Here is a 26053-nt window from a genome sequence, read left to right on the forward strand (position 1 = left end):
AAAAAAAAAAAACAAAAAAAAAAAACATGAGCAGTGCTGACTTGCCCACCTCTATGTCTGGTGAATACCCCATAGCTTTCCAGGCACTTTCAGTTAGAAAATACAGTAGTAGTAGTTCCCCCTTACCTGCAGTTTTGCTCTGTGTGGTTTCAGTTACCTGTGGTCAACTGCCATCCAAAAATATTAAATGGGAAATTCCAGAAATAAACAGTTCATAAGTTTTAAATTGTGTGACATTCTGAGGAGTGTGATGAACTCTCCCTCAATCCTGGTCCATCCTGCCCAGGACATGAATCATCCCTTTGTCCAGCGCATCCTGCACATTATTCACTTAGTCACTTGGTTATGAGATTGACTGTCGTCGTACCCCAGTTCTTGTGTTCAAGTAACTCTTATTTTACTTAATAATGGCCCCAAAGTGCAAGAGTAGTGATGCTGGCAATTTGGATATTCTCTTACTGTGCCTATAAATTAAACCTTACCATTGGTATGTATGTATAGGAAAAAAACATAGTATATATAGGGTTTGGTACTATCTGCAGTCTCAAGCATCCATTGAGGGTCTTGGAAGGTATCCTCTGTGGAGAAGGAGAGATTGCTGTACTGTCATTTAGGGGAATTAAGATTATGTGTATATATATATATATATATGTTTTTTTTTTTTTTTTTTTGTCTGATTCAGGGCAGTGTAAACCACAAGTTCAATCTCACATCCAGTTCAACCTTCTCCCTTCTCTCTAGCAGGCTTGAGTGGTGGCTTGGGGACTTGTAATGGGGCATGTGGCATGATTATTCTCTCTTACTATCTCCTGTTCTTTTATTTCGCTTGTGTATCCTTCTAAGTCTTGTAGGTGTGAAGGAAGGAGAAAGAAGTCTAGAGATAAAAACACAAAGGTCTTTTGCTTTGTCTTATTGCTGCTTGCATATTTCTTGTAACTATTTATGTTTTTCATGATGGGTGACTAAATGCTGGCTTTTTTTTTCTGTCTTGGGCATTGATGCATACTTTGGAGGCTGACTGGACCACCATATTGCACCCAGTAAGGGCAATGCGCTTTCTAGGTGATTTCCCGTATCTACTCCTACTGCTGGCTAGAGTAGTTGCAAGGTGGCCCATTTATCTTCCAAGGGATCCACTTAGTTCTCAAGAAATTGATGCCATCCTTACTGGGCAATCTGTTTTTGCTATGCCATCACAGGCTGCTCCAGCTTGACTCCTACCTTCGGAATTCTCCAGATGAGAGGAAGATCCAGTGTTTATGATAGTGTATGTGAAATTTCAGTGGACACATGTCAAACCCTCCTGAAAACTCCTTTTATGCCCTTTCACTTGGGTGAGTGCACTGGTTTAGTTCTACAAGTATCTGCAGCTCAGCAAACATCTAGGTGAAGTGAGTAATACCAGCCTTCTTTCACACAGGACTGTCACTCTGGATACATTTTTGGACGCTTCTCTATTAATTTTTCAGGGGGAGGCATTCTTTATCCTCCCCAAACAGAGGAGGGAAAAACAATCCATAGCACTTTTCACCTCAGAAAAATCTCCTACCAATTCTCTTCTATCACCTTTTGGAATTTCTAGTTTTCCTTATTGAGGCTATTAGGTAGGTGATGGGAATTAATAATCATTGGGCTAGTTCTTATTCTTATCATGGATGAAACTAGCATTCTTTTTTTTTTCTTTAGGGAGTGATGAGTTATGAATCTTTATTACTTTTATTTTTAGTATAGTTTATTTTGTTGCAAGCTTACGTAATTTAACTTTCAAAGGTGGTTATATATAATAATCAGCTCACAAAATTCCTGCGAGTTGAACAATTGGCTCTTGTGAGCCAGTGTCAGCTGGCTTCAGCACACCACTGCCAAAGTGATTTTTTAAATTAATTAATTTTTATTGGAGCATAGTTGATTTCCAATGTTATGTTAGTTTCTGCTGTACAGCAAAGTGAGTCAGTTATACATACACATACATCCACTCTTTTTAGATTCTTTTCCCATATAGGTCATTACAGAATACTGAATAGAGTTCCCTGTGCTATACAGTAGGCTCTTATTAGTTATTTATTTTATATATAGTAGTGTGTGAAACTAGCATTTTTCCTTAGTGTTACTTACCATCTATTGAATTGCAGTAGACAACAGGAAAAGACTGATTTAGTTCCTAAATGCAAATATTCTTCATATTTGCTTTTGTTGGTATTAAATAATTTCTAAAACAATGTCCATTGTTATCAGTTCATCTTCTCAGGAGTGGCACATCTAGTTCAAAGGGCATCAAGGACTTCCCAGCTCTTGCCACTCTATGGCTGAAGCCCAGAGTAAATGACAGCTAAGTGTTTAGAATTATTAAACTTTTAAATAATACCATAGTATACATGCACAGGAGTTAGAATAGTAAGCACTGAGTGGATTTTATATTTAATTTCAGTAAATGAAATGGTCTAATTAGACGATTCTAGCTAATCATTTTTTTAACATCTTTATTGGAGTATAATTGCTTTACAGTGGTGTGTTAGTTTCTGCTTTATAACAAAGTGAATCAGCTATACATATACATATATCCCCATATCTCTTCCCTCTTGCGTCTCCCTCCCACCCTCCCTATCCCACCCCTCTAGGTGGTTGCAAAGCACCTAGCTGATCTCCCTGTTCTACGCGGCTGCTTCCCACTAGCTATCTATTTTACGTTTGGTAGTGTATATATGTCCATGCCACTCTCTCACTTTGTCCCAGTTTACCCTTCCCCCTCCACATATCCTCAAGTCCATTCTCTAGTAGGTATCATTTTTAATTTTAGCTACCTAGAGCTGTATCCCCTTACTAATTCTGTGACCTGGCTGGGCTAGTTTCCCGTACATTCTCTCTCTCCCTCCCTCTCCCCTCTCCTCTGTTTTCCCCTGCTGTTGTTTGCTTAGTCTCAAGTCTCCAGTAGTGTCATTTCCTGCTGGCTTCTCCAGCTGTGAGTCACTCCCTTCCCTCCCCTCCCCCTACTCCCCAGCTGTCTCTATGGGCAACATCAAACTGCTGATTTTAACACATTTGGTTAGCATTTAGCTGGGGCCAGGAGCTCTGGGTTAACTTCTAAAATGTGTTTATGATACAAAGATATATTTTGTTCTTAATTAAGCCTTTCACTAAGGGGAAGAATAAAAGGGCATAGAGGTTTGAGATTTTAAATAGCTAGTATCCCAGAAAAGGGCAAAAAACAGTCAAATAAGTAATACAAGAATTCAAAGGAACCGGAAGCCCACATCTCTGTTTCTCATGAGCTGGGGGCTAACATTGTCTTGCCTTCACTCAGGCTGGGCTGTCTACTGGGAAAGCAGCAGAAATACCTGTTAGGCAGTGACCCCTGAAGTGGACCACACAAGAAACTCCTTTTATGAAGGCACTGATTTTCAAGTGTTCCAGTATCCTGGAGGTATGTTGTCATTTTTGAAGCATTCACTACATGCGAAGGCAAGAAAGAAACCCTTTGTTTGCTCTATTTAAGGAGGAAAATCGAGATGCAGCTGGGAGAGGCAGGAAGCATTCAGTCAGCAAGATAGCAAGGAGAATTTATATTACATGGCAGCTTGCGAATGTGTTTGCTTTAAGACAGACACAGTGCTGCTATAAGCAAGGCAGGATGTAAATGATTTTTTTTTTTTTTTTTTTTTGCGTTACGCGGGCCTCTCACTGCTGTGGTCCCTCCCGTCGCGGAGCACAGGCTCCAGACGCGCAGGCTCAGCGGCCATGGCTCACGGGCCCAGCCGCTCCGCGGCATGTGGGATCCTCCTGGACCGGGGCACGAACCTGCGTCCCGTGCATCGGCAGGCGGACTCTCAGCCACTGCGCCACCAGGGAAGCCCCTGTAAATGATTTTTTAAAATACAAGTGTTGGGCTACCAGGGAAGCCCCTGTAAATGATTTTTTAAAATACAAGTGTTGGGCTACCAGGGAAGCCCCTGTAAATGATTTTTTAAAATACAAGTGTTGGGCTACCAGGGAAGCCCCTGTAAATGATTTTTTAAAATACAAGTGTTGGGCTACCAGGGAAGCCCCTGTAAATGATTTTTTAAAATACAAGTGTTGGGCTTCCCTGGTGGCGCAGTGGTTGAGAGTCCGCCTGCCGATTCAGGGGACGTGGGTTCGTGCCCCGGTCCGGGAGGATCCCACATGCCGCGGAGCGGCTGGGCCTGTGAGCCATGGCCGCTGAGCCTGTGTGTCCGGAGCCTGTGCTCCACGACGGGAGAGGCCACAGCAGTGAGAGGCCTGCGTACTGCAAAAAAAAAATAAATAAATAAAATAATAAAAAATAAATAAAATACAAGTGTTAGCTCAGATTTTGACTCGAGATGGTGGCCCATGAACCTTGGTATTCAGTAAAAGTATTCTGAATGAATGGGGAAGGCTCTAGACCAAAGCTTGATACAGAGTAAGCCTTTAATACAGTTCGCTGACTTGCTTGCTTGCTATTTTAAAGAACCCATCTGACCATACGCCCTACTCACCTTCCTTGTTATAATCATCTCTCAACCTCCAGGCCCCTCTGCTCATTCACAGAGGATTTGTGCTATCTTCCTATTCACCCCTATTTCTGTTATTACTTTCAGGAAGTTTCTCATTCATGTGGCTGATTTATCAATCCAGTCCTCTGACGGATCAGTTGGATGAACTGTTCCTGCTTCTAGCTAAGGCCAACCTCTCCTCTCAACCCAGCACTGGATCCTTCCTCCATCTACTCATGGAAATGACTCTTACAATTATCTCTTCTTTTCTGCATTCAAAACTGTGTCCACTTACCACTGGCTTATTCCTATCGGTTGGTATATTTCTCATCTTAATTACATCAGACATAATATTAAAATAAATATTTTTCATTTTAAAATAAGGCCTCTGTCTTAACACTTCCCTTAGCTATCACCCCATTTCTCTGCTCCCCTTTATAGCAAAATGCCCCATTTACGTCTTTATGTCCTCACTTCTCTGGGCCTTTGTAGCCGTTCCAATCAGGCTTTCATCCCCTCTACTTCATTAATTACTAATACTGATTTTTCCAAGGTTACCGAGAATCTCCCTGTTGCCAGACACACTGATGACTTCTCTCTCCCTGCTGGAACTGGTAGTTCTTGCTGAGCTTCTTAGAAAAATTTGACATAGTTTATTATGCCCTTATCTTTGCAATATTTCCTTCACTTAGAAACAGAATCACCCTATTTACTGGTCTTCCTACTCAGTCACCTTTGCTGGCTCCTCCTTCATTCCCCCTCCCCAGGTTTATTGAGATATAATTGACAAATAACATTGTGCAAACTTAAGGGGTACAATGTAATGATTTGATATATGTATATATTGCAAACTGATTATCACAACATGGTTAATTAGCACATCCACCACCTCACACAGTTACCATTTTCTGTGTGTGGTTAGTATATTTAAGATCTAATCTCTTAGCAAAGGTCAAGTATATAATACAGTATTGTTAACTATAGTCATGGTGCTATATATTAGATTCCCAGAACTTATTCATCTTATAACTGAAAGTTTGTATCTTTTGACCAACTTCTCCCCATTTCTTCCACCCTTGAGCTCTGGGCAGTCACCAATCTATCTGTTTCTATGAATTCGACTTTTTTAGATTCCACATATAAGTGAGATCGTGCAGTATTTGTCTTCCTCAGTGTCTGACTTATTTCATTTAGCATAATGCCCTCAAGATTCATCCATGTTGTTGCAAATGGCAGGATTTTCTTCTTGTTTATGGCAGAATAATATTCCGTTGTGTATACAGTTGGCCCTCTGATATCTGTGGGCTTCACATCCAAAGATTCAACCAATCACAGATCTAAATATTTGAAAAACAATTCCAGAAAGTTCCAAAAAGCAAAACTTGAATTTTCCAGCAACTATTTACATACCATTAACATTGTATTTATGACTATTTACAGAGCATTTACATTGTGTTAGGTATTATAAGTAATGTAGAGATGCTTTAAAGTATACAGGAGGATGTGTGTAGGTTATTTGTAAATACTATACCATTTTATATAAGGAACTTGAGCATTCTCAGATTTGGGTATTTGCGGGAGCCCTGGAACCAAACCTTGACAGATACTGAGTGATGACTGTATCTTCCTTCATTTTTTGAACTTTGAATGTTAGCATGCCTTGCAGTTCAGTTCCTGACCCTCATATTTCTCTGTTTACACTGACTCCTCAGCTGATCTCATCTAAACTCTTCACTGATCACTACACTCCTACATACAGCTGCCTAATGACAACTCCACCAAATGCATCTGAAACAAACCACAGCCAAACAGCATCTTTGGTTTTCTCCTACCTTAACATGTGGGCATATGTACCTACAAACAAACACCTCCTGTGTTGTTTCTTCATTTAGGAGATGGCACCGTATTTCCTCAGTTGCCCAGGCCAACAACCATCGGGCATGTTTAATTCCTCTCTTTCCTTTACAAACCATATCCTTATGCTTTGTCAGTAAATCCCATTAGATCTAGCTTCGAATCATATCCTGAATCTGACCTCCTCTAGCCATCACCACTGCTAGCATCCTGTTAATGGCCACCATCATTTCTCTCCTAGACTATTGCACTAATTTCCTCAGTGGTCTTCCCTTTCTTACCTTTCCTCACTACTGCTTATTCTCCACATCATAGATTTTGTAGAAGTGAAATCACTTTGTGCCCCTGTGGGGATTGCCATAATCACTCCAGGTAAGTATTTCAATTTAGTTGAAAGAGAAAAGTATTACATTTAATAAAAACTTACATTGAACTTTCCATCGGTTTTTCCTTTTCATAAGTCTGCACATCTATGCACATGCTGTCTCTGAAGCCTAGATAGATCTTCCCACTGCCACACCCACCCAAACTTCACTTTCAGATCCCTGGCAAGAAATACCTCCTTTTCCAAGTCTAACATGATTCTTCCAAGCAGAGTTAGTTGCTGGATCATTTGTGTCTCACTGTATGTGGTTTTCCCCTCTTCATGGCATCTGCCTCACTATTTTGTCAATTCTTTTTTTTTTTTTTTTTTTTTGCGGTATGCGGTGGGTCTCTCACTGCTGTGGCCTCTCCCGTTGCGGAGCACAGGCTCTGGACGCGCAGGCTCAGCGGCCATGGCTCAGGGGCCTAGCCGCTCCGCGGCATGTGGGATCTTCCCGGACCGGGGCATGAACCCGTGTCCCCTGCATCGGCAGGCGTTCTCTCAACCACTGCACCACCAGGGAAGCCCCTTGTCAATTCTTTTTATCTATCAGTTTTCTTCCATTAGACTATTAGCTCCTTATATCCCCATAGTTTAACGTGGTGCTTGGCACATAGTAGGATACAGTATGCGTGTGAAGAATAATTAACCAATTTGGCATACAGAATTTCTACCTCAGTTGTAGGAAGAATATAATCAGTCAGCAGGATACGGAATCTTTCCCTAAAAATAAGAACAAAAACAGTCCATTTAGGACCAGTCACTAAGAGTGATGTGTGTAGACAACAAAAGTTGTTGTCTCTTCATTAATGGAATCAGTCAGAAGAATGTGTAAGGAAAAAAGTACCCATGATGTCTAATCAAAAAGACTGTAACTGGATTTACCTAAGGAGAAAATCCTAAGGTTATTCATATATACCTTGGTTATAAAGAAATAACTATAACTTTTCCAGCCTTTGAAAATAAAGGATATGAATCTGTTTGCTGACTTTTAACAGTTACTTTCTTATATTCTGTGGCTCCATTAATAACTTCTATCTTGGTTTGGGGTAAAAGTAAACAAAAAACCAAAAACTGTATGTTTGAAACAACCTTTCATTTCAAAATTATTGCTAAACTATAGACTCATTTTCCATTCATTTTTAAAAAACAATGTCTGCTATGTTTAGTAAATAATATTTTAATATTTTCTGCAGAAGTGTGAGTGGTGTGCACACTAAGGGGTGATTCTGTAGGAATAGACTTTTAAATTCAATTCAGTACTTTTATTGAGAATGGAGAAGCTTAAAAATTAAGCCAGCAGGCATCCAAAGCCTCAGAGAACACTACTGGATGCATTCTTAATTAAAGCCAATAAAGTGTGTTTTTAGGGAAAGCTTTCCCACGGAAAGCTCAATGGCAAAACTCAGAAGAAGCAAACAAATTAAATTCTCTATATTAACTGCTTGGCACACTGCTTCTCATGAGTTGTTTAGCCCAACATGATAGTTGACAAAATTTCACTCTTAAAACTCCAAATAACCCTAAGATAAACTACCAACTACTTGCATATTTTCCCCTAATACCCAACAGTCCATACTAATTTCAAATCTTCCTAGGATACTAGAAAAAAAAAGAGAATGCTGGAGTATGTTGAGTTGAATGATGGATGAAGCCTCAAGAATCTTGGATTTTGTTTCCATCACTAGTTTTTTTTTTTCTTTTCTTAAAAAGACTCAGTAGGCATATTTATGTTATGACTTGGAGTATTTGTTGACATGCTGTATGACATCCATGCAAGTAAACAGGTACTGTTCAGAGGAGGTGAAGCTTCTGGGAGGTGCTGAGTACTGTATTTCAAATATGATGTAATAAGTAGCATTTTAGACTTTTTTGAAGACATGTTAGTGGCATACACAATGTGGTAAACTGGTTACCAGACAAATAAATTAACCTGAGCATTTCTTTTCCTCAGCTGTGCAATGGAAGTATTTTCAACTCATAAAACATAAATATACCTAACAATTTAAATGTAAAATCTTATAGGCCATTGTGTGATTATTCAGAATATTTTAGAATATTTTAAGTGTAAAAGGTATTAAGAAATAGATTGAAATGACATTTACTAGAATGTGAGTTGCTGAGGCCGTGTGCTTTATCTCATCCATCCACTGATTCATTCATTTTTTCTTCCAGCAAATGATTTTTTAAAATCTTATTTCTTAATTACCAACACAGAGTTGGGAAGAGTCTTGTGCAGAGTCTTGCATGTAATAGGTACTCTCCTGTCTTGTTGAACGTATGAGTGAATGAACAATTACTAGTCACTCATCAAGACTTGTTTTCCTCTTAAAAGGCTTCCTAAACTTCTTTTAAGAGGAGGTATATTGAGAAAATTATTTTAATATGCCTCTGCTCCTATCATAGTACTTTCCACTTCGGTGACACTAAATAAATATTTATTGGGGGGAAAACTCAAAACTATGAGATGGGGAATATTTAGAGAAGAGAAAGCTCAGGTTCAACAACATGGAGGTCTTCAAATACCTAAAATCCCACTGCATTTGGGAGGAAGGTTAGACTTACTTTTATATGGTTGGAAGTGTTTTAATGAGGACCAATTGTTACCAAACCAAACTTGGGTCCATGTGCAGTAAAGTCAGCCTACTGACACTGGGTTGTGGTGAAGGAAAGTACAGCACTTATTGCAGTAACCAAACAAGGAGTCCAGGTAGCTAGTGCTTAAAAGGCCTGAACTCCCTGAAGGCTTTCAGGGAAAGGTTTTTAAAGACAGGGTGAGAGAGAGGGGTTGTGAGATATATGATCAGCTCATGGACATTCTTCTGAATGGTTGGTTGTGAGGTATTTGGGAGTCAACATCATTAACCTTCTGGTTCCAACCAGTCTGGAGTTTATGTGCTTATGGGCAGCATACAGTTAACTTCTTCCACCTGGTGGGAGTATAGTATCTGCAAAACAGCTCAACGGATATGGCCCAGGATATTATCTACAGCCCTTGAGGAGGAACTAAAGGTCCTTGACTTTGTTTAATGACTAAACCATTATTATTTTGTCTTGCTTGACTGTTTTCCTTTCTTCATTTTCTCACTTCTCTGATTAAATTACTCTTTCTAACTCAAGGAAGGCCTAGGAGGCTAAACTTTTTCTATAGACAAGCAGGCAGAGGACGTGGGCTGGGAGGTCTGTTCCGGGAAGGCCCCATAGGGTCCTGCTCAGTTACACAATGAGTGAAATCTCCAGGGAGATTTTAGTTTATGATCTAAGGATTTCCTAAACGGCTTTGTGATACATCAATTTCTATTTACTTGGAAGAACCTAACAACAGTGGAATAATGTTTCAAGCAAGCTGAGGAGAGCATTTCAGCCCCAGATGGGTGTTTGAAGTGGATGACTTGTAAGGTCCCTTTTAACACTGGAATTCTTTGGTTGAATGAATGAAGAACAATGTGATCCCCCAACTAAGACTCCACTTGAGTAAAAGCACCAGATGCTTTAAAACTGTAAGTCTTCCCATAGCCTTTCTAGAAAGGAATTTTCTATCTATCTTCCCAAAGATCAGGTAAATGCAAAACTAGGGAGAAATATTACTTGGAAAAGGCACTAATCTTCCCTGATTTCTTCCAGTAGTTTAAGAAAACACTTTTAAGTGTGTCATGCTTTTCATCAGCTCCATGTAAGCTTTTAGTTCTTACTGCTCCAAAAAATTTTGTTTGCGTGTGGGGGTGAGGGGTAGGGATGGTCTTAGGGGTTCCTAAGAGTGCCCCCTGAGATCTTTAAGGGGGAAATTGGTAAAATTCAGTTTATGTTAGTCTTTCTGGCTCTATAAATGTGTATAAATATGAGACTAAGAGCTGGTGTTTTATTTCCTTTATGAAAGAGTTTTCCAGATATGTCTTTTTAAGCTCATGCCTATTGAATGGGCATTAAATAAAAATAATTAGCTTCTATGTGAATAGAGAACTCAGTCTTCTAAGCATATCAATCTAATTATGTTTTGAAGAATTTCACGTGAGTTTGGGGTTAATTATTAACCAGCAGTGTAGGTCAACTCTTAATGTTTAAACTGTTATTAGTTTACAAATGATTATAAGCACAAAAATGTTTTTCCCTCTGAAAGGCAATACTAAAGAGGAAGTAACATTATTATTTATAAAATCCCATTTAAGCTCAATTTCTACATTAAATTGCCACTGAAGAATTTAAATCGACTGCATTTATGTTTATTGCACAGCATAAAGCATGTAAACAGAATAATACTATGTGCTTCAGAGTAAGTACCTACTAATATAATAAGTACCTGAAGAAATACCTAATTATTTTTTATGAACTCTTAACGGTACATGTGGTATTTCATTATTTTATTGCTTAAATAATTAATTATTCTTTTACTCTTAAAATGAAAAAAAGGGACATTGATGCAATTTCAGTGGAGATTGTTCAAAATTCTAACTAAATTATTGATATAATGAAATCAGTGAATAAAATATCATAAAATTAGAGAGATTTAAGGGAGCCAAGAAAAAGCAAATATAAAAGGCTCTCCTGGAATTCATCCAAAAGGTAGAAAATTAAGAAAATTCACACTTCTCAATGCAATAGGGAGAAAAAGAACTGCATGAGGTCCTGTGATTCTGAGTAAATGTTACATTGCATATGGTTTCAATAAATATACTGAAGACACTTGATAAAATTTTAGTAATAAAAAATACATATGAACAATAGGAAATTTATTGATAGAAATCTCATTTTTTCATTAGATTACACATCATTTATGACTTGTTTTTTATTTAAAATTAATTAATTTGTTTATTTTAATTTCTTTTGGCTGTGTTGGGTCTTCATTGTTGTGCTCAGGCTTTCTCTAGTTGTGGTGAGCGGGGGCTACTTTTCATCGTGGTGCGTGGGCTTCTCATTGCGGTGGCTTCTTTTGCTGTGGAGCATGGGCCCTAGGCACACAGTCTTCAGGAGTTGTGGCATGAGGGCTTAGTAGTTGTGGCTCACGGGCTCTGGAGCACAGGCTCAGTAGTTCTGGCACGTGGGCTCAGTTGCTCCGCGGCATGTGGGATCTTCCCCAACCAGGGATCGAACCTGTGTCCCCTGCATTGGCAGGCTGATTCTTAACCACTGCGCCACCAGGGAAGTCCCATTACTTATTTTTTACAAAGTCATATTTTTGTCTTTATAACAACAATTAAAGATATGGTGGAAAAAATCCACGAGAGATTTGTTTCTAGTTATGGTGGAGTAACTTGATGATCATTGCTGTCACTGAGGACAATGAGTAATGCTGAATTTTAAAAAATCTGATTAAAGACATGAGAGAGCTGTTAAAGTAAGCAGGTCAACAGGTGCCAAGATTGTTGGAAAAGGGTGACTGCAGACAGGTGAGCTGAACTTCTTTAGTGACATTAATCCTGGAGGCATTTGCTGATGTGGGTACAGGGCAAGAGGCTGTAAGAATCCATGGTTTTCCTAGGCAAAGGGGCTGTGTTGAAGGACAAAGTAACCAGCAGAGATTTGGGAGGTCTTATGGGGCTGGAGAGACATAATTGGAGACTTTGGGGGCCAAGATCCCAGTGAGAAGTGTGGTGTGGAGAACAGAGCCTGATTTCCTTTTCAAGATGCTTGTTGAATTCTGAAGCTGCAAGGAACAGGAGGCCACAGAACCAAGCAGAAGGTCTCTGAAGAGCCAGCCAGGGTATTTCATCAGCCTCAAGGTACTGATGTGGATAGATTCAGGACTCACCAGGTGCACCAATCTCAAGTATGAAACCCTGGAGGCTTACACCCAGGAGCAGAGGTGAAATAGAGGTAAATGGAAACTTACCAGATTGTTGCCCAGTTCTGATCCAGTTCAGTCTCAGAGGAAAGGGTGTACCTTTTCTGAAGGAAAATAGTATTGAGACTATATATATTTTTTACAGATGATACCTGACATTCAGTAAAACGTTACTAGTCATGCCAAAATACAAGGCTATAACTTAAAATATAAGATTTTTTAAAACAGAGTTTAACAGGTGATTCAGATATTGGAGTTAGCATAATAAGAGCTTTAAAATGACTGTAACTAATATGCCCCCCAAATAGAAGGAAATATAAGTGAAATACATAAGGACATGAAGGATCTCACGAGAGTATTGGAATATACAAAAAAGAATTAAATAGACATTTTTGAATTGAAAAATACAATAACTTAAATTTAAAAAGTCAGTAAGAGATGTTTTAAACAAAAGGCTGGACACAAGAGAAGACAGGAATAGTGAAGGTAGCACAGTAGAAACCAAACTGAAGCTCAGGAGGAAAAAAGCAGAAAATACAAGGAGAAAGCATAAGAGACATGTTCTAGTGAAAGAAAATTTACATACATTAAATAGAAATCCCAGAAGGAGAAGATAGAAATAATGGGGCAGGAGAATGTTTGAAGAGTTAAAGAACATTGGAAGTAAGGAAAATTACAGTCCAATTTCTCTCTCAAAAACTTAAGCTGAAGAGTTATGATTTGTGTTCTTTTCTGTATTCGTTTCCCTTAAACAAAAAATGTTAAAAGGCCAAATACATGTCTTATTACAGCAAAATTTGAAGTTCTTGCCATCCTAGCACTTAACAGAAGAACTGAAGCAGAGTGGCAAAGGTTTTTAGTTTTCTATTTTCTGACTTAAAAATTGTTTAAAATTTTACAATATAAAAACTATATAGTAGAAAATGAAAATCTCTAAGATCCCATTATATGTATTTGTATGCATTTATATATTTTCCAACAAGAATAGAATCAAATTACACATAATATTGTGTAATTTATATATTTTGAGTTAAAAATGTATAATGGATATCTGGTTATGCAATTACTTCATTTTTACTAATGGAGACATAATATTCCATGACTTATTTGTTAGCAATTTGGGTTGAAAATATTTTTCAAAAAATATTTCTTCTTATGAAAAAAATTGCTGTTCCCTCAAGGGAGGTGATCAATATTTCCATCTTAGTGGTTCTTTTTACTTCCTCCTAAATGTAATTTGCAAGTAGTTTTTCCTTGGTAGTAATAGCACACTTGGTTTTTCATCCATTCAAGTATATTTTTGGTTTCCTTCTACATACCAGGCACTGTGCTAGATAGTGAAAGTAAGAGTAAACAAAACAGACATATTTTCTGCCCTCAGGGAATTTAGTGTCAAATGGGAACACATACATTGGACATGCTCCAGTGATGTACAGCAAGGTCTAGAGGGAGGAGCAGGTGATGTCAGGAAGGTGTTCCCCAAAGAAGACTCAGAGTATAAGTTTCCATGTGAATAGGGAAAGGGGAGAGGTCTGTGTATGTGAGGAGAGATGATTAGGTTCAACAAAGGCTATTTTACATAATCTCAAAGCCTCAAACAGTAAAATTTCAAAAGGAAAATATTTTTCTAGAAATTTAAGGTGCCAATGTACATCTGTTGTGTGTCCATAGAAAGTTTATGACTATAGAAACTGGTGAACGGTTTATATGTAACATGGATATAAATTTCATTCAGATAAATGTATTCATTTTTTTTCAAAGAATCTTGGAACAGTCATTGATCAAAAGTCATAAGAACATGATGACCTAAATCAAAAATTTATTTAAAGTTCTGATTTAAAACAACAGCCTGTTGTGAGAAGAAAATTTCCAAATATCCCCTTATTTAAAAATACAAAATACTGTAGTCTATGAGGAAAATGAATGTAAGAAATGACATTTATGAATCAAGGGTTGTGCTCTACATCCCATGTTCTTGGGCACAGTTTGGATGATTGTGGCGCCTGACCCTGAGCTGCACAATGTGAGAGTACTGTCACTGAGGCCACACTGTGCCAGTTCCCTGAGATCTGGCGAAGAGCCACAGTAGAGCTCCATGCAGCAAGAATCCACAGGACCGAGACCTAGGATAAGGGCGTAACAACACAACTCATATAACTGAACAATCTCAAGCGTTTTCTTGTTTTTTCCCCAGAGGGACAACTTGAATAGTGAAATTCTTGCAGCTGAAATGCCTTCGCTTAGAGGTTGGAGAGACACTAGTACTGTTAACCTTAAGGTCAAACAAGCATGCAGAATGGTGCTCCTGAAAGTGCTGAACGGTTCAATTTAGAAAATGATCACAATAATGTAATTGCTCCATCACTTCCTATTTTTTTAATTTCAGGGCAGGGAATGAGAGAGGAAAATATGGGTAGAAAGAGATCAGCAATAAGATAATACTGCTAAGTAACAAGATAATTTGTGTATGAGACTTGTAACATGCATTCTTCCATCATTTATTTATCCCCTGAAGCCAATGAGATTTTAAATAGAGAATTCATTGTGTGTTTGACAATGTATTTGGTACTTCCTATAAATTAGATAGTGGAGAATTCTACAATAAGTTAGTACTGCAGTTGTTGCCGCTAATTTTTTCAAAACTAACTAGCTTGGTTATGCTTAATTTGTTTTATTCTTTAGTCTATGGGTATAGTGAATTATATTAATTGATTTTCAAATGTTAAACCAACCTTGCATTCCTGGAATAAATCCCACTTGGTCATAATATATTGTCCTTTTTATGTATCACTAGATTTGATTTGTTAATATTTTATTAAATATTTTTCGTCTATTTTCATGAGGGCTATTGGTCTATAGTTTTCTTGTAACTATGTTTTAAGTGTAATGCTGGTCTCATAAACTAATTGGGAAGTGTTTGCTCCTCTTTTTTTTTTTTGTTAATATGGACTCGACATTATTTCTTCTTATTTTTTTTCTTGAGGAATAAACAATCAATTTTATTGGTCTCAGACCAGCAATCCCTGGGTCTTGAGGACTGCTGTGTATTTGTCAGTTTTTTTCTCCATGTTCTTTTCCACCTGTTTCCTTAACCTCATGAGCTGCTTTTTCTTCCTGTAATGGATCTTGACGTTCTTTCTCTTCTCCAGCATGGCTGTTACTGCCTGGTACTTCCAGCCAATCCATGTGCCTGCCTCCCTAGGAAGGCAAACTGGTGGGGGTACGGTGGGGGTGCAGAAATAAAGTGGTAAGGAAATGAAGCCAGGGTGCCTAAGGTAGGGGTGTTGACAAGTTGTCCTAGAGGATCCCAGGAATGTAGTAATCCAACTTTTCTTAGCAAGCCTAAGCTCAAAAGACACAGCTACCCCTGGAAAGGCTCCCTCCTCTTCCTGGCATGTTATTTCTTCTTTAAATGTTTGATATACTTTATTGGTGAAGCCATTTGACTTGGAGTTTTTTGTGTTGCAGTTTTTAAGTATGAATTCAATTTCTTTAATACACACAGGACTATTCAGATGATCTATTTTTTTCTTCATTGAGCTTTAGTTAGTTTATGTCTTTCAAGGAATTTGCCCATTTCATCTAAATTATTAAATTTATGCACATAGAGCTATTTGTAATATTTTCTTATCCTTTTAACATCTGTAGGGGGTCTTTATAATGTCTCCTCTTTTATTCCTAATATCAGTAATTTTTATCTTCATTTCTGGCTGGAAGTCTATCAATTTTACTAATTTTTTTCAAAAGCCAGCTTTTGGCTTTGTTGATTATTATAGTTTTCCCTTTCCAATTCATTAATTTCTACTCTGTTGTTATTTACTTTTGTGTACTTGCTCTGGGATTAGTTTTTTTGCAATTTTCTAGTTTCTTAAGGAGAAATCTTAAATAATTGGTTTGAGATCTTCTTTACTAATGGAAGTATTTAATACAGTAAGTCCCCTGCATACAAACGAGCTCTGTTCTGAGAGCACATTTGTAAGTCCAATTTGTTCTTAAGTGCAACAAAGTTAGCCTAGATACCCAACAAACATAATCAGCTATACAGTACCAGCTACATCACCGCTTCTTTTATGCTTGGTTCTGGACATCATGGGCTTGAAATAAAGATACTGTACTACTGTATTCTATATAGTACTGTACAGTAAAGTACACAAAAGCACAACCACTTGTAGAGGATGCACACACGACAATGTATTCCTGACACGTGAACTAACTTATGTGACTGGACATGCAAATGCATGTTCACATCTTTGAAAGTTCACAACTTGAAGGTTTGTATGTAGGGGACTTACTGTATTATAAATTTCACTTGAAGCACTGTTTTAACTGCATCCCACAAATTTTTATATTCTATTTTGCTTTTCATTCAATTAAAAAGATTCTCTAAGTTCCCTTGTAACTTTGTTTTTGTTAGAAGTGGGTTGTTTAATTTTCGATTATTTGGGGATTTTCCAGATATCTTGCTGTTATTGATAGTCAGAGAACCTATTTGTAAGATTTCAATTCTTTTAAATATGTTAAGGTTTTAGGACCAGATTATAGTCTATTTTGGTGAAAGTGTCATGTAGACTTGAAAATAATGTATATTCTGCTGTTATTGGTAGTGTTCTATACATGTCAATTACATCAAATTAGTTGATAATCTTGTTCAGGTCTTCTATATCCTTACTGATTTTCTGTCAACTTGTTCTGTTGATTGCCGAGAAAGGAGTGCTGAAGTCTTCAAACAAAATTGTGGAGTTTTCTGTTTCTCTCCTGTCAGTTTTTGCTTCATGTATTTTGAAGCTCTACTGATAGGTGCAGAGATGTTTAGTTACGTTTTCTTGGAGAATTGACCCTTTTATCATTTGTAATATACCTCTTTATCCCTGGTAATGTTTCTTGTCCTGGAGAATGTTAATTGTTTTTGTGATTGTTGATGTTTTTAGCAGGTTATCAACCTGTTCATTTTCACATCATAGGTTTTCTTTCACCTTCTGTGGATAGTGTTTCCAATCTCATTTCTTTGCTGTGCTGCTTTGTTTCTGTCCTGCACATGTGCCTCTCAGATGTTCTGTGATCTGAGTTGTGGTTGGAATCTTAGGTATATTCCTGAAACCGCAACTCTACTGCTTGGGTCTCTCACACGTGCAGGCTCAGGGGTGAGGCTGATATTTATGTTCAGAGTAAGAGTTATCCCCTACCTTAGCTATCGCCTGTCTCAAATTCCCCCCACCTTCTCCAACCTACCAAGCCCTTTACCCCATTCCTCTGGTCAGAAATAGGATGTGTATATTGACGTTTTAGCTACCTGAATCACAGCTCAGGCACCGTGTAGTTTCCTTCCCTAAGTTCTCTCTTTCCTCTACAGTCCACCATCTTTCAGAGTCCTCAGGTAGCTGTTTTCTGTATTTTGTTAAGTAGTTTTACTTGTAATGAGAGGTAATATAAGCTGTAGTGGAATTTTTCCTACCATGCTGGAAGAGAAATCTCTGCTGTCTTTTGAAAAGTATCTGAGGCAGGCTGAAAATGCTTTATTGTTATGGAATCATCAAGAATATGGTGAAGCCTTCCTGAGTTGGGGAGGATCGAGAAAAATTATGGTCACAGGGGCTGTGGAAAGCTGTAGGGGCAAGGGAATATAAAAGATTCAGGCAGAGCTTTGCCTGTAACTGCTTTTCCTTCTTTTTTCCCCGCTGCTCCAAAGAAATTTACTGATTTTTGCCTGTGAAACTATTTGAAGAAACTCTGAGCCCCGTATGTTCACAGAGGATATAAATCTATTCTTCTAAAAAGTCTGTTTCCCAAATTTGGAATTGTTCATTCAATTGGTATATTGCCCCTTCAGGACCACTCTTTCATTCTTAGGGTGGGAATTGATTTTTCTTCTCTTATTTTGTCATGTGAGAGTACTAAGTATATTACAACCGCAGAATTTTCACACATTATTTAAAAACCTGTTCACAATGTGAGAAGGTCTTGCACAGGCTTGTCTATACCAATGTGTAAAAACCTCCAGCTGCCTCTGAAATTGTGACGACAAGCTCTGTTCCTCATTAAGTGCACAGATTAATGTCTGAGGAAAGTGAACGCTTTCTACAGATGTTTTCCAAAATTTGAAGTTTTCTGTATTTAAAGTGACATCACCCTAACCTCTAAGTTTATGCATGCAAATTATTGGATCTTTCCTACCCATAATTATAATAGTTGCTTACAAAAAATCCATCTAGGCATTTAAAATTATTCAGGACTTAGTAGAAACTTTTGATTTATATAAGTTAATGCTTTTTGAATAAGCAAATCCAAATAGTTACACTCAAAACATTTATTTGCACAAATCCTGCATACATCAAAATTAGGATGACAATTTAAAGGCTGGTTTTGGAATTGAAACACTAACTGATCTATACTTTCAGATTTAGCTTTGCCATTTGAGTCTATGTTTTATTTGGTCCCTACCCCCCAACTTCCTTTGATTCTCAACTTTCAAATAGTAGGCTATTCAAACCTTTTTTTTTTTCTGTCAGTGAAATAAATTGAATTGTTCAAAAAGGAAAATTCAAAAATAAAGTATGATGGCATTTCCATAGCGTTGTTCATGAAACGGGCTTGTGCAAATATGGTACAGACTGGACTCCCCAGAAAGAAGGATTAGAAGGGGCATGGGTCTCCTGTCCTCTCAAAATGGTATGTCTGGGTACAGCTGGCCACGTTCTTGGAATAGGATCTAGGAGGGGACCTACCCCCTTACTGTACATTTTTATGGAGCAAGTGTGAGAGCTGCCTTGCCACTGGAGACATAGGTTGAGATAGACTGCCAAATAGTCTGAGCTTTAGAGCCAGTTGTTTATAGGATTTATTGGAGACCTTGGGGGAAGGTGAGGTCATGTCCAGCCTCTCCTTCTAGGGGAAAGACAGCCCCCAGGCCCAGCTAGCTGATTGTCAGGCAACCCAGAGAGAGCTCTAAGGGGCTTTAGACATTCCTGCTTATCCTTACATATCTATTTTTAATATACTTTCAATTTTTAGATAATTCTACATTTACAGAACAGTTTCAAAGATAGCTGCTTTAGACTGAATGTTTGTGACAACCCAACATTTATATGTTAAAATCTAATCCCTAATGTAATATTATTTGGAGGTGGGGCTTTTGGGAGGGGATGGTAATTTTGTTATAGTAGCCTGAACAGACTAAGACAATAGTCATTCTTCACTCAGTTTTCCATAATTGTAACATTACTTTGGTACATTTATCAAAACTAAGAAATTAATTACTATTGACAGAACTTCAGAATTTATTGACTTTGTCATTTTTTCCACTACTGTCTTGTTTCTGTTCCAGGATACCATATTGCATTTCATCCGTATCCATTTTTTAGATGGAAGGATGAACATTATAACTTTCTGTCACTGAAAATTTTCTGATCATAATCCTCTGGATACAGTCATAAGCATATTGCATGTAAAAGCAAACCGATTGGAAAATTCAGTCAGGAGTCAGGGACACTTCTCTTTAAAGATTTATCCAGTCCATGTGCCAGGTCTTTATCAGAATCATTGGAGGTTGGGGACTTATCTTTATTCAACCCATTGTACTTAGCACAGTGCCTTGTACCCCAGAGATATGCAGACCTTGTTACAAAATTAATGAACAGATGAGTGTCACTTGCTGAAGCTTACTCATCCTAACTTAGCCTAATGTTTCACCATATCAGTGCCAGTTTATTTTTAGAATTCAGATGGTGTCCTGGTGAATCTTTAGTTTCACAACAGTATAAAAATTCTTACAGAAAAGTGGAAATTACGCTTTCCATGTTTTAAAAAAAACCAATAAGTAAAACTATAACTTGACCCATTACTAATATATAATATAGATTCTGTTGGATATTACCATTCACCACATCTACCTCCTCCTCCTCTTCCTGTTTTTCTTTTTTTTTAAAGAAAAAATAATTTATTCAGTGAGATTTTGAGAAGTTCAGTATTAAAGAAGATTGTGGCTTGTCCACTTACATGGATGAGGTTTAGTTATAGATTTCTATAGAGTCAAATTTCAAATGTGAAGAGATGAGAGATGAACTAAGCTAGGATGATCGAAAGTAGTCCTGGAATTTTTCTTTCTGATAATTAGGAATGTATATTTATAAAGGGTGCTGCTGATACTGCCCAAAGACACACACACCACACACACACACACACACACACACACACACACACACACACACCTCTCAAAATCAACTGCTCTGTCAACACATTTTTTTAAAAAAATTTTATTTATTTATTTATTTATTATTTTTGGCTGTGTTGGGTCTTCGTTTCTGTTCGAGGGCTTTCTCTAGTTGCGGTGAGCGGGGGCCACTCTTCATTGTGGTGCGTAGGCCTCTCACTGTTGCGGCCTCTCTTGTTGCGGAGCACAGGCTCCAGACGCGCAGGCTCAGTAGTTGTGGCTCACGGGTCCAGTTGCTCCACGGCATGTGGGATCTTCCCAGACCAAGGCTCGAACCCATGTCCCCTGCATTGGCAGGCAGATTCTCAACCACTGCGCCACCAGGGAAGCCCCCGAAGCCCCTGTCAACACATGTTGAAGGAAGCTCTTCTAATAAGAGTAAGAACAAGGCAATGAAGCTATCAGAAAATGTGTTTGAACAGAGAAGTCACTAGCCACCTATAACTATTTGCATTTAAATTAATTTAAATGAAATAAAATTAAAATCCAGTTCCTCTGTTGCACTATCCACATGTCAAGTGCTCAAGAGTTGCATGTGGCTGGTAGCCACTATTTGGGGTGGCAACATTTCCATTATCACAGAAAGTTCCATCTTCAAAGCTACTTGTATGACATTTGGCACTGTTTGAGAATTAAACTTGAGTGATTCTGAAATTAAGGGGATCTGGTTCATTTGGTTAAGTTTAGAAGTTTTACTTTAATTCTGCTTAGGTTCAATCTGAGCAAGTATCCCTAATGAATGTTAACCATTCTAACCAGTATTTTCCTCTGGAGTTGTACCAGTTTTTCCTCTGGCAAGGCAAATGGACAGATTTCCAGTACAGACCTAATATTCTAGAAATAAATTTCTAACTTTATGCTCTAGTCTAATCAAATACTCTTGCCTTCCTCGGGGTTTATTCTAGTTACGTACCATGCTTTAGTAACAGTGATAGCTCTACACTGTGGTTCTGTTCATAATCCACAGAGATTATTTTTTGAGCCCAGTTCTTTCTTTCATACTTTACTTTTTATATTTTACTATCGTTGCTATGTGTTTGGAAGGGCATGGTGGTAGTGGGTACAAATATACATGAAAGCATTAACTTACTGCACCATTTGTGCAGAAGAGAGTTAGCACAGCGTGCCTAAGACTATTATCTTTAGAAAGACCTACCTGCAGAGTGCCCTTTGGCTGACAGCTGGGAACTTGGCTGTCAGAGCATTTCTGGTAGTCAACATATAACTGGTAAGGTTGGTGTATTGTGCCTAGACTGTGCAAATATGACTTATGCTATACTTGTATTCCTTCTGGGAATCTGGAATTTTGGTATGTTCGGGGCAGAGAGTGCCTATGTGACCAGCCCCAATAAAAACCTTGGGCACAGATGCTCTTATGGGCTTCCTTGGGTAGAAACATGACAACACATGCTGCATTTTTGTTCCTGGGAAAAGAGTGTGCTTTGTATGACCCCTCATGGGAGGGAGGGAAAGAGCACAAGAAAACCTGTGTGTGGATTCCTCCAGACTCTGCCTGCCTATTTTCCCCTTATGAACCAGCTGTTTATTCTTACTACTTTGATGTAATAAATCTTAGCCGTGAGTACAACTATATATGAGTCCCATGAATCCTTCTAGTGAATCTCTGAACTTAGGGTAGTCTTGGGGACTCGTGACACACCATCCTTAACAGAATTCTGTTTTTATTTTTTAGAGAAATGATAAAAAGCCTTTTGTTATGGGTCACTAAGAAGCCCCAGTGCTCAAATTGAAACAGACTTATAATTCCATCCAAACTGCAAATGTTGTCCTGAGGAGGATAGAGAAAAATAATATTTAAAATATATGTCGAGGTACCCAGCACATAGTAGGAACTTAAATATTATGACTTGTATTTTTCTTTCTCTTATTCCTCCCACCCCCACCCCATTAGAAAGCAATGTTTTTCAGTGGGTGGACGTTATGACATATTTATGTTGCCTGTTTTCCTGCTGCTATTTTCTTTGCTAGAAAGCACACAATATATTTAAAAGTTAGATCGCTAACCAGGTTTGTTCTTTTGGCATCTGGTATGTAAGGCAGTTTCAGTTTTCACTCCAATTTTTTTCATCACATGTTTCTACCAATTGAATCTCACTTGCTCTTTCTAAAAGGAGAAATATGAAACACAGAGAGGGATCATTTTATGGTTTCAAAGTCATCAGGGTCAAGCAGGAGAGCTCATAATTGAAATCTAAAATGTGTGGCTTTTCTCTTCTTTGCAAGAAAAGGAGAAGAGAAGAGGCTATGACCCAAACCACTAGCACTTTGGTTGGTGGAGAACGGTTGACATTGAAGCAATTACTAGAGCTAAGATTTCAAGTCTGGGATGTGTGGGAAGACACATAGGCACTTACCAGGGAAGTCATTCAAGAAATTTCCTTTTCCTAACACTGGGTCCAGTGATTTAAGTTTTTAGCTACTTATTTTTTATCATGAAATGCATAGAATAAACACAGTTTATAAGTTGGGTCACTGACCAACTAGTGATCAAAATATAAGTGACAAGGTTAAGGACATGCAAGGTATGCTCACTTCTCAGAAAAGGATATTCTGGTCCCTGATGTGCAGTTACTAGTGACCCATTTTCATTTCTACCCCTTCTCACTTTCACAAACCTGCCTCTCTTTTTTGAACTTGAACCATACCTTCATAGTGTCCCACTGAATATGGATATCTCCATGTAACAGTCCCTAGGCATCTCAAATTTACTGTATGCAAAAACGAATTTATTTCAGAGAAGGTGTCAACCTTTAGAGAATACCTGTTATGCATCACTTGCAATATAGAGGCTATTTACATACATGATCTTACTTGATCTAGTTCCATATCTGAGATATCATGTCATGTCCCTGTAGGGAAACCAGTCTTGCAAGTAAATACCTAAGGGATGAGAGAAGCCTCAGTTAAGCATCTGGGGATGTTCCTTCAGTAGTCCACTGCCACTTCAGAGGCTGCATGGATTGAAATGGTGCCTATTAGCCATCTTCCACCTGTATAAAGCAGTCGCATGTGGGAAATGGGAGGCCTTCATCTCTGTCCCTCTACCATCCCTGGACAAATTGTAAGTACCTTGCAGTCAGCAGGAAAATCACTCAATCTAGCTCTCCATTTGCAGTGTGGCTTCTTTGATGAACGACACAATTATAAAAGGGTCAGAAATACTCAAACTCAGTGTCGCAGATTCCCAGCTCAGAAAACACCCGGCGGCCATCTCTCAAGTCTGAGGCTGTTTATTTGAAGCTTTTTGCTCCTTATCTCTTCCTCCTGCTGCTTCTTCTGGCTTCTGCCTCACCTGTTGATCACACATTGACCTTTCTGATGCCAGACACTTCTAAGCCCTGTAGCTAGCTTCAGATGTTATTATCCCTCCTCTGGCTGCAAAGTTGCCAAATGTTCTACCTCAAAAAACATTGGCCAGGAGTACATCTGGTTATCTACCATTTGCTCACACAGGCAGCTTGTAGTACATCCATTCTCTCTCAGTGCAAACCTCTATTTTCACACATGATAATCCACTGGCTCAGAGAAGAGAAGGGGGTAGATGCAAGTGCAGGAGAATTTTAAAAAAGAAATAGAAAAAGGTGGGTACATGATTTGATATAGCTCTGAGTACGTTAACCATGAAATTAAAATTGTAGATCTCTAGAAGCTGTGGAATTTTTACAAACCATGAGTGTCATGGGATTCCAGTATACTACCCTGCAGTCAGTCATCTCTGATGTAGCTGAGGTTAGACAGGGCTGGAGGAGGAGTGGCGCAGAATAACAATTGTCGAGTGTCTACGGTGGCTCTGTTATTTCTTAGAAGATGAGTGTTTGGTGAGAGTGGTTATTTAATCTGAGCCTGTCACTTGAATTGTCTATGAAAATAAGTGTCTATGAGTAGAAAAAGGTGATACCGTAGCTTAGGGGGTCAGTTTTTTTTTTTTTTTTAACAAGAGCTATACAAACATTTCTACATCAGTGGGATATTTTTTGCTCAGATCAAATAGTAATATTTACAAAACAAATACTCTTGGGCACGTTCTGGACATCCTCAGAGTAAAGACAAGGCTGGAGCCTAATTTGTGTCCTCTCTTCTCGGAGACCCCTGAGATCATACCCCAGAAACCTGGGAGTTCATGGAGCATAAGGGGACGCTGTGGTCTGGTGGAGAGAGAACAATTCTCAAATCAGATGGACTGGGAGTTTGAGTCCTAGTTCTGCTGATACTACCTCTTGATCTGAGCAATTTATTTAATTTCCCTGGACAGCTGTTTTCTCCACTTCAAAAAAGAACAAGGGCAAATAGTATCTATTGTAAGAGATAGCTGTAAGGAGTGAATGTGATATGTATAGGTGTGGCACACAGTTGGTATTTAACAGATGTTAGTTTTCTTTCCCCTGTCCTTCAATTAAAGTCCCTCCTTCAAGTTAGAATAAAAACGAAAAGCTTTGGTTAAAACATTGAGGATGATATTTGAGAGTGAGGGTTTGAGTCCTGCCTTGCGTCTTCTTCCATGTATGAAGATTGCTTTGGATAGGGTTAGAAAGCTGGCTCAGAGAAGATAAGAATGAGAGCTGGTTCGATTAGGCAGCGAGGGATGGGAAGAGAAAGCTTGGCGACGGAGAGGGAGCTGATGGGGGGCAGTGAGGTCTGGTGAGTGTGTCCTTATGAGGTGTAGAGGACAGTGAAAGGTGTCTGGGGTAAAACAGGAACATTATAGATTGATGTCCAAGGGAGGGGATGCTGATTAGATTGTAAATTATAGATTTCCAAGATAAATTTCAATAGTTGGGAATTGGATGTTGAGGGGGTAGACCAATTGTATCACAGAATCACAGAACTTCTGAGCTGGAAGGGAATTTATCCTTCGTATGGTCCACCTCCCTTGGTTTATAGATGAGGAAATGAGGCTCAGAGAGGTTAAGTGGCTAACGCAGAGTCCCGCAGTAAATTAGTAACGGGATTATAGTTCTGGTATATTTCCTCTCTCATATATTACCTACTCCTTTAGACTTTCCTCTTATTTCCAAGTCAGACTGCACACGATTCCACAGTCTCTCTTAGCAACCAGTTATGATGTTCATGACTCAGAATATAACTCACAAATAAGAAATTCTGTTTTAGGGACTTCCCTGGTGGTCCAGTGGTTAAGAATCCACCTTCCAATGCAGGGGACGCTGGTTCGATCCCCAGGGAGCTAAGATCCCACATGCTGCGGGACAACTGCCACTAAGCCGGCGCGCCACAACTAGAGAGCCCACGTGCCGCAACAAAGACCCGGCACAGCTAAAAAAAAAAAGAAATTTTGTTTTACATAGATTTAAATCTAAGCCAGTAAACATACTTTCTGATCT

At 38.6% G+C, this 26053-nt stretch overlaps 1 long non-coding RNA gene across 1 annotated transcript in view; it reads left to right on the forward strand.

The window, feature by feature from the left end:
* The first annotated feature begins 3305 nt into the window (after positions 1–3305).
* The window catches only part of LOC129392421 (uncharacterized), a 169545-nt gene continuing 146797 nt past the window's right edge, over positions 3306–26053 (forward strand). Inside the window, exon 1 of the long non-coding RNA XR_008618256.1 lies at positions 3306–3421. This is a non-coding gene — a long non-coding RNA (uncharacterized lncRNA). The remainder of the gene's footprint in view (positions 3422–26053) is intronic.

The sequence above is a fragment of the Physeter macrocephalus genome, chromosome 9 (genome assembly GCF_002837175.3).
Source record: "Physeter macrocephalus isolate SW-GA chromosome 9, ASM283717v5, whole genome shotgun sequence".
Taxonomy (NCBI): Eukaryota; Metazoa; Chordata; class Mammalia; order Artiodactyla; family Physeteridae; genus Physeter; species Physeter macrocephalus.